At 34.8% G+C, this 9,400-nt stretch overlaps 1 long non-coding RNA gene across 1 annotated transcript in view; it reads left to right on the top strand.

Annotated features, from left to right (window-relative positions):
- The window catches only part of LOC101715084 (uncharacterized), a 37,029-nt gene that overhangs the window by 7,894 nt on the left and 19,735 nt on the right, over positions 1-9,400 (top strand). The window lies entirely within an intron of this gene.

Here is a 9,400-nt window from a genome sequence, read left to right as displayed (position 1 = left end):
CACATGCCAAACATTAAAACTAAACCTATATCTTTCACTGTGCAGTAAACTAAAATCAAAATGGATCAAATACATAAATATTAAAACAGAAACTTTAAATCTATGTAAATATTAAAACAGTAGGAAAAAATTATAACCAGTAATCTCTCAGATAAAGGATTAATATCTAGAACATACAAAGAATGGAAAAAATTAGCTCACCCCAATTTAAAGACCCAATCCAAAAATGAGCATCTGAAATGAGTAAACACTTCTCAGATGAAAAAGTACAAACAGCAAATATATATATGAAAAAATGTTTATCATCACTGGTCATCTGAGAGGTGCAAATTATAACAACACTGAGATTCCATCACAATCCAGAAAGAATAGCTGAGATCAAGAAATCAACTAACAAATGCTCATGGGGCTCTAGGAAAAAAGTAGCCCTTCTCCACTGTTGATGGGAGTGCAGACTGATGCAACCACTATGGAAATCAGTATGGAGATTTCTCAAAAAATTAGGATTAGAAGTCCCATTTGACCCAGCTATTCTTCTGCTGGGTATAAAAGCATCATACCACAATAACATGCACACCCAGATTTACAGCAACACAGTTTGTAATAGCTAAATCTTGGAGGCAACCCAAATGCTAATCAACAAATGAATGGTTAAAAAAGATGCTTTTTTTATACAATGGAGTACTACTCAGTCATAAAGACAAATTTGAGGTATTTATAGCTAAATGGGTGCACCTTGAGACTATACTCTTGAAGTGAAATAAATCGGGCACACATGTATAAATATCACTGAAAGGGATAAATGAGAAAGGGAGAAAGGGAAAGTGAGAAACTGAAAGGGTAAAAGAGGACCAAAACGTAAATAGATAATGTGAAATAGGAAGAAATTGTTCAAAAGGAAAGGGAAACTGAGAAGGGAGAGAGGCGGCAGAAAAGAAAATATGAGAAAAGAAGGAAAAATGAAAACAAAGCTTTTGTAAATAAGGAGGGAAGAAAGGGCGGAAGGGAGGAGATGGGGTTGGGAGAAAAAGAGAATCAAGATATACCATGTACAAATTCCCTTTGATGAATGTGATCAGTATATATGTTTTATTGTACCAATAAAATTAACTTAAAATAATCTCCCTTCATCTTCTTATAAGACATAATTCTCATTAATTATTTTCCCAAAGGCCCCACCTCTGAACTCTTATTTTTCAATATCCAAATTTTAGGGAGACACAAACCTAAGTCAATAGTGATGGACATATCTATCTCCTATGTCTTGGGACATGGAGCAAGAGTGAAAATGATTTACATAAGATATTATAAATAAAACATAATAAATCAAGGAAACAAAATATTCAATTAAATAAGATTCATCCTCCTACCTGAAAAACGCTTTCATCACCATATTAATATATCTTTGAAGTTATATTTCTATCAGCAGAGTAAATACCAAAAATAGCTCAATAGTGTTATAGTAGTATATATCTAGATACACTTGTTTATTAGTACAAATGAGTTATACAGAATTGTGGGTTTTATCTTACTGTATTCATAAGTAGATATAACATACTTTGAACATTTCCACTGTATATTATTCCTCTTGTCCTTTCTCTTCTTCCTTATTCTTTACCTATTTTCAACTTTGCTCTTCTACTTTCATCTCATATCTCTCCCTCTCTCACACATTCTTCTTTTAGATCTACCTATGAGAGAGAACATGCTATATTTGTTTCTCTGAGTCTGGTTATATTGTTTAGCATGATGATCACCAGTTCCACATATTTTTTAACAAATGATATTTCATTTTTTATGCTAGAATAGTATACCATTATGTATTTGTACAAAACTTATTATGCATTTCTCTATTTATAGGCACCTAGGCTCTTTCCATAAGTTAGTTATTGTAAACTGTAACACAATAAACTTGGGTATGCAGGTATCTCTATAGTATGTTGGTTTTAATTCTTTCAGGAAAATTCTGAGGAGTGATACAGTTGGAGCAAATGGTAGCTCTATATTTGGTTTATTGAGAAAACTCCATGGTAATTTCTGTAGTGGCTGTACTAATTTACATTCCCATAAACAGTGCATAAGTGTTTCTTTTCCCCTGAATCTCACCATTAAATACATACACATACATGTATTTAATAAGAGCCATCTTGACTGGCATGAGATAGAATCTCAATGTAGTGTTGATTTTAATTTCCCTGATGGCTATAGATATTATATATTCTGTTCATATACTTATTCACTATTTGTACTTCTTCCTTTAGCACCTATTTAAGTTGTCTGCCCAGTTACTGGCCACATTATTTTGGTGCTTTTTTTTTTTTTTTTTCAGTTTTTTCTGTATTATGAATATTGATTTTCTGTTGCTTGAGAGTAGCTGGCAAAGGTTTGTTCTCATTTTCTAGGCTGTCTCTTTATTCTGCATTGTTTTTATTGCTGTGAAGAAATTTCATAATATAGTGTAATCCCACTTGTTGACTCTTCATAACGTTTCCTGTGCTGCCTGACTACTTTGCAGAATTCCTTGCCTATGCCTCTAACTTCTGGTATTTGCCCTATATATTCTTCTAGTAATTTCAAATTTCATTTCAAACACTTAGGGCTTTGATGCAATTTGAATTTAATTTCGAACAACATTAAAGATAAGATCTAGTTTCAATCTTCTACATGTAGAAATTTAGTTTGCACAATACCATTTTTTAAGAAGCTATCTTTTCAGACCCAGTCCCAGCACCCAGAAAGAAGCTCCCCTGCTACCATCCCATGCTCCTAGAGCAAAGAAGGTGAGCCGGTCCCAGCACCCAGAAGGAAGCTCCTCCACCACCATTCCATGTTCCTAGGGCAGAGAATGTGAGCTGGTCCCAGCCCCCAGAAGGAAGCTCCCCCACTGCCATCCCATACACCTAGTGTAGAGAAGATGAGCCGCTTGGGCACCAGAAGCACTCCCTCCCCCGTGGAAATGAAAAGACACATAAACGAGCCTCAGAAACAGACTTCTGGATCACCTACAGCAACCCCAAAGGGAAATGAGATGGAACAATCTGATAATCAACCACCTGGACTCTCTGAACTGCCAACAAAAGAGGATCTGGGAAAAATGAAATCAGAAATAATTACTCAGATAACAGCAAAGATTTTGCTCATGGTACAAGACATGATTAATAAATCTAGAGAGGACACAGATAAAAAAATAGAAGATCTAAGGAACATGATGGAACCCCAACATAGGAAACAAATGGAATCCATAAAACAGATGCAAACAGATTTCCAGGAGATTAAAAACTCCATCGAAAGTCTGCGCAGCAGAATGAACCAATGTGAGGATACAATTTCAGATATAGAAGATAAGATTGCAATTAGTGATCAGGAAAAGAAAAACTGCTTTAAAAGTGTAAGGGAACACAGGAAATCAAACCAGCAGCTACTAGACGATGCAAAGAAGAATAATGTAAGCCTGATTGGAGTCAATGAAGAAAGAAGAGCGAGTGCAGATGACACAAAAAAAACTGTTCACAGGAGTGATGGCAGAAAACTTCCCAAGGAGGGGAAAAGAACTTGACATACAGATAAGTGAGGCATATAAGATTCCAACTAGCCTTGATTGAAAAACAATCTACACATAGGCATATAATAGTTAGGATTCCAGAAATCCAACAGAAGAACAAAATTCTACAAGCAGTGAGAGAAAAGAAACAAATCACATACAAAGGAAAGCCCATCAGAATCACAGCAGACTTCTCAAGGCAAACCCTTAAGGCACAAAGAGCTTGGAATGATGTATTTTAAGCCCTAAAGGAAAAGAGCCTCCAACCCAGATTGATGCACCCTGCAAAACTATCTTTCAAAATTGATGGAGAAATAAGATACTTTCATGATAAAAAGCACCGCAGAAACTTCATGAATACCAAACCTGCACTCCAAAAAATTTTAGACAATAGTCTAGGAAAAGACAATGAGGATCACAAACCCAGGAAACCAAGCAGAATGAATCCATTGGGCGTAACAAATTAAACGCAAAGGGGGAGAATCCAACAAAAAGAAAAAGTCATGACAAGGCTTTTAAAACTTTTAACTTCATCTCCCTAATGAGTGCATAATTCAACCTTGTTATTGCACTGATTAGTATTTTTCTGATTCTAGAGTTGCACACCATTCCTTCTGCTATACTGGCTATTTATCATCTTCTTATGTCTACTTTTTAATTGGGTTGTCTATTAAATGAGCTCTAAGAATTCTTTATATATTCTGGTCATAGGTTATATGCATTGTAAATATGGTCTGTTTAAGGCCTACTTTTCATTTTAATGATGTCATTTAAAGTTCTAAATTTTGATGGAATCTCATTTATTAATTTTTTTCTTTTATACATCATGTTTTTTGTATCCTAGGTAGTTCTTGCCTACCTGAATTCAAACATTTTCCCTTATAATTTAAACTTCTTAAAGTTTTATAATTTTAGGCTTTCATATTTAGGTTCATAGATCCCTTCAAGTTATTTGCATGTATGGAAATAAAGGGTTGAGGTTAATTTTTTATATACAGATACCAGGTGTTCTAGTGCCATTTGCTGAAAACACTATCTCTTCCTCGGCTCTTGAATTGAGTTTATATTCTATAAAATGCTAAAGTTAAATAATCTTTCAAATGTCAGTGGACCATATATGTGTGGTTCTATTTCTAGATTGTCTGTTTTATTCAAATGATCTATATGTCTTTCCTTACACCAACACCACCTTGATTACTATAGCTTTAGAAGAAGTCTTAAAATTAAGTACTAAACGTCTTCCAACACTGTTTTTTTAACTTTTCTAGGTCCTTTGTACTCCTACATAACTTTTAAATTTCAATATCCAATTCTTCATTTATAGCAATACATAGACCTGAATTTTTATATATACCTTGTGTTTTCTAATCCTGCTAAATTCAAAAACAAGTTCTAGGGGCTCCTAGAGATTTCTTAGTATTTTCTCTGTAGATGATCATTTCATCTACATATAAAGATTTTGCTGCTACCTTGCCAATTCTATCTTAATTGTGTCATTTTATTGCCAGACTATTTTGGTTGGGCCTAGGTTTCAAAGTTTAATGGACAGATAAAGAGTAAGCATATCTGCCCTTTTTCCCACCTTAAGCAGAAAGCATTGTATCTTCTCCATTCATATAAGGCATTCTCACTGGAAGTATGGAGTATATGTCTTTAATCTGTTGAGAAGGTTCTGTTCTATTTCTAGTCTCCTGATAGCTTTTACCATGAACAGCTGTAGAATTTAGTCCAATACTTTTTCTCTAACTAGTGACAGGATCATATGACTTTTTCTTTTCCTCTGTTAAAACAATGACCTTTGGGGGTGGATCTTCCAATGCTGAACCAACACTGCCATCCCTATAACAAAATCACTTTCTACATACTGCCAGATCTGACTTCTAATAGTTTGTTTTGTTAAACAAATTTCTATCTACGTTCATACTTTTTTCTTCTATTTTCTTTATCCAGTTTTAGTATTAGCACAATGTTGATTTCCTAAAATGAGGGGAGAAGTGTTTCTTCTTTTTTCTACTTTAATTGTTTGATATAATTTATCAGTTAAAATGTATATGAACCTGCTGCTGTCATTTAGGTAGTTCTTCAAGCTAGGAATATACTTTCTTTAATAGGTGCTATTCAAATTTTATATTTCCTCCAGAGTTAGTTTCAAATTTGTCTTCCAAGTTACTTCTTAGAAGTTGTCAAATTTATTTCAAGAAAGATTTTTGTAATATGCTTTCTATATCCTTTTAAATTCTGTAAAATCTGTAGTAATGTCTCCTAGATCTTGATATTGTAATTTTAAAAATGTATAATAGATATTGTGTAATAGGAAGAAAAGGTCTAAGGGACCAGGGGAAGTGGGAGGGGTAGGGGAAAGGAAAAAAAGAGAAAAGAAAAAATATGAGAAAAGAAAAAAATTGGAAACAAGGTCTTTGCAAATAGGGAAGGGTGGAGGGGGTGAAGGGAGGGCAAGTGAAGGGGAAAAAAATAAGAACCAAGATTCTCATGTAATGGTACAAGATCCCAATGATGAATGTAACTGTATTTTATACCTAAAATGTACCAATAAACTTAATGGGAAAATAAATAAATAAATAAAAAGAAGCTATCTTTTCTCCAGTATGCTGCCAAGAATCAGATGGCTGTAGTTGTATCGGTTTATTTCTATGTCCTCTACTCTATCTCATTTGTCTATGTTTTTATTTTTATGCCAGTACAATGCTATTTAGTTACAATGGCTTTGTAGTGTATATGAGATTGCATATTGTGATATCCCACCATTGCACTTTTTGCTCAGTAATTTGTTTCTTATTTTAACAATATTAATTTTGCTGACCCATGATCATGGAAGGTCTATCTTCCAGTATCTTCTTTAATTTCCATTTTTAGTTTATTATAATTTTTATTGTATAAATCTTTTACTTACTTGGGTAGGTTTACTGTGAAGTATTTTTTTCTTTTTGAAACTTTTATGGATGGGATTCTTTCTTAATTTCTTCCTTGACAAATTTGATTTTGATATATATAAAAGCTACTAATTTTTGTATGTTGCTCATGTGTCTTGCCACTTTGCAGAACATGTTGTTCAGATCTAGTTTTCTGCTGGAGTTTTTAGGTTCTTCTAAACAAAAGATCATATTTGTAAACAGGAATAACTTTACTTCAACTTTTCCTATGTATACCTTTTATTTGTTTCTCTTGACTAATTGTTTTGGCTAAACTTTCAAGAGCTACATTGAACAGGAGTGTGACAGTAGACACTTAGCCCCTAATCTCATTTCTGATTTTATAAGAAATGCTTACAGTTTTTCTCTTTCAGTATAACGTTGGTTTTAGATTTGTTATAGGTACCATTTATTATAGTGAAGTAAGATCTTTATATGCTTATTTTATTCAGGAATTTTATAGTAAAAGGATGCTGAATTTTGTCAAAGGCTTTTTCTGTATCTATTGATTGGGTCATATGATTTTTTTCTCTATTCTATTAATGTGATGTTTTCTCCTTATTGATCTGTGCTTGTTGAACAGTAATTTCTAAATGGATATTGTTCTTTGGTATGCCTTATATATCATCATGTACAGAAACGTATATTTCCTATAGTACTGTGACCACATTTTATTATTCAAAATTCTGTTGCATATGTGAATTCTTGTGATGCTGACAAAGCAAGTGAAAAATATCTAATATTCTTGATTTAAAAGAAAACATTTCATAAAATATAAATTGAAGAATATATATCAGGTCAAATAACAACATCATACTTTATAGGTAGAGACATTCTTTCTAAGCCCACAAAAACAAACAAAAACACTATATCTATTAAAGAATGTATATAACATGATATTGGACATGTTAGCCATCACAGTTAGATATTACAGTCAAAGTCTGGTGTTCTGATTGAGTGTGAGAAATGTGACCCAACTCTTCTGAATAGGGCATACCTCATAACAACACATTCAGCTACAATTTAACAGTGGATTAAACCAGTGATGAGAATAGCACCTCTACAATCCAATCACATTCTCAAAGGTCTACATCTGAAAACATGAGACTTTTGGGAGATATTTTAAACCACAATATTCTGCCCCTGGCCCTAAATGGCTCATGTTCATCTCCTTATGCAAAATTCATTTAGCTCATCTCCAAGAGTGTTGCCAAAGTCTGAACAGTTCCAGAATTACTGAAAAATCCAACTGCAAAGTCTCTTCAAAGATTCAAAGCAAACTCCTAGTGGTTCCCAGTGAAAATCAAAAAGATATTTAAATACTTCCAACATACAATAGCACAAAGTAAATAGTCTCATGTCAAAAAGGAGTAGGGGTATAGGAAGGAGTTAGAGCAAAATAAGACAGGGAAAATATATAATCTCATAGCCACGTGTCTAGTGCCCTGTTGTGGTGAGATGTCACCTCCAGAGGGCTTGGGCGGTACCATCCCTAACTTTGCCAGTTGCAGCCCACATAGCTTCTCATTTGTGCTGGCTTCACTTGTGCCTGCATCTTTCCTCAGAAGCTGTTGCACATTCCTGGAATCTCCAAATTCCTGTGGTCTGTGGTGCACTGTTGGCTTCACTCTAATAGCTTTGTCATTATCCTCTCAGGCCTGGCCTCCCTGACCTTCCTTTGAAATTGGGGTAGAATAATCTATAAACACAACTCTTGCATTCAACATGCCAGAGAACTCAGCACAACATGTTTGATGCCAAGGCCTAGCATGGTTGCAATAGCCTCCAAGTACCTGAAGGGATGAAACATTTCCCTAGGCAGCCCTGGATGAACAGGGCACTCTAAGGTTCTCTTCTCAAAGCAAAATCCTTCAAACGTGTTAGCCCTTGTTATAACTTATATGTTGATGTCCCCCAAAGGCTCATGTGCTCATAGCTCGGGATTTTGGAGGTGGCTGGATTGTGGGTATGTGATACTGGATTAGTCCACTGATTGACTTAGCATAGTTTTGGGTGTGGATGATGCATTTACCAAAGAAGGAAGATACACCCTGAGTGTGGATGGCACCAACCAATTGGCTTGTATTCTGGATTGAATAAAAAGGGAAAGAAAGAGAAAGTCTCAGTGTCTCCTGAATGCCATGCCATAAATTGTATCTCCTCTGCCATGCTCCTCTGCTGTGCTGCCCTGCCTTGGAACCAGCTGAGTATGGACTGAAACCTCTACAAATTGTGAATTAAATATTTTTCTTTAACTTATGAGTGTTAACTATGTTTGTCCTGGCAACAAGAAAGTAACTAAGGCAACCCTTATACCTAGGAAGGGTTATAATCTGGGCAATAGGGATGGGGCCAATTTCAGAGATACCTTTAAGCCATCTTTCCTATTGTTCTGATGCTAAGCAATTGGCTTCTTTTTAAAGGTAATCTTTTCAGCAACCATATTCTCTGTGGCCTCAAATTTGCAAGCATTTAATTTCTGGTAAAACGGTTAATTTTTTACATCTTTGGCTTTACTATCAGCATCTGATTCTCACTAAAAATCTTGCTACAAGCAGGCATCAGTACCCATGGCACAGCCTGAACATTGGTCTTCTCTGAAATTCCTGTTCCAGATCAATTTATTTTCCATTTTGAAATCCAGCCTCACAAAAAGGCTTAAAGCATGAGTAAAGTTGACAGGTTCTTTGCTAGAATTATTCTACTCCATTTTTCACTACAGTCTTCATTGCCATCTGAAATCTGTTAAGGTTAGAAATTACTTTCTGCATTCCTTCCAGCATTCAGCTCTTCTGAGATCTGACCAGGACTGTTTATCAAGCTCTGCTTTCAACAGTATAGGGATTCTTCAGCCTCTATTTCACATTTTCCCCAAAACCTCTTACAGACCAGTTCCAAAAACTTTCAAATCACATAACCAGCTATAGTC

Source organism: Heterocephalus glaber, unplaced genomic scaffold (assembly GCF_053883595.1).
Source record: "Heterocephalus glaber isolate CG9 unplaced genomic scaffold, H.glaber_assembly_v1.0 deba00001481, whole genome shotgun sequence".
Classification (NCBI taxonomy): Eukaryota; Metazoa; Chordata; class Mammalia; order Rodentia; family Bathyergidae; genus Heterocephalus; species Heterocephalus glaber.
Note: the sequence above shows the minus strand (reverse complement) of the source record. Positions and strands in the feature narration are given on the sequence as shown.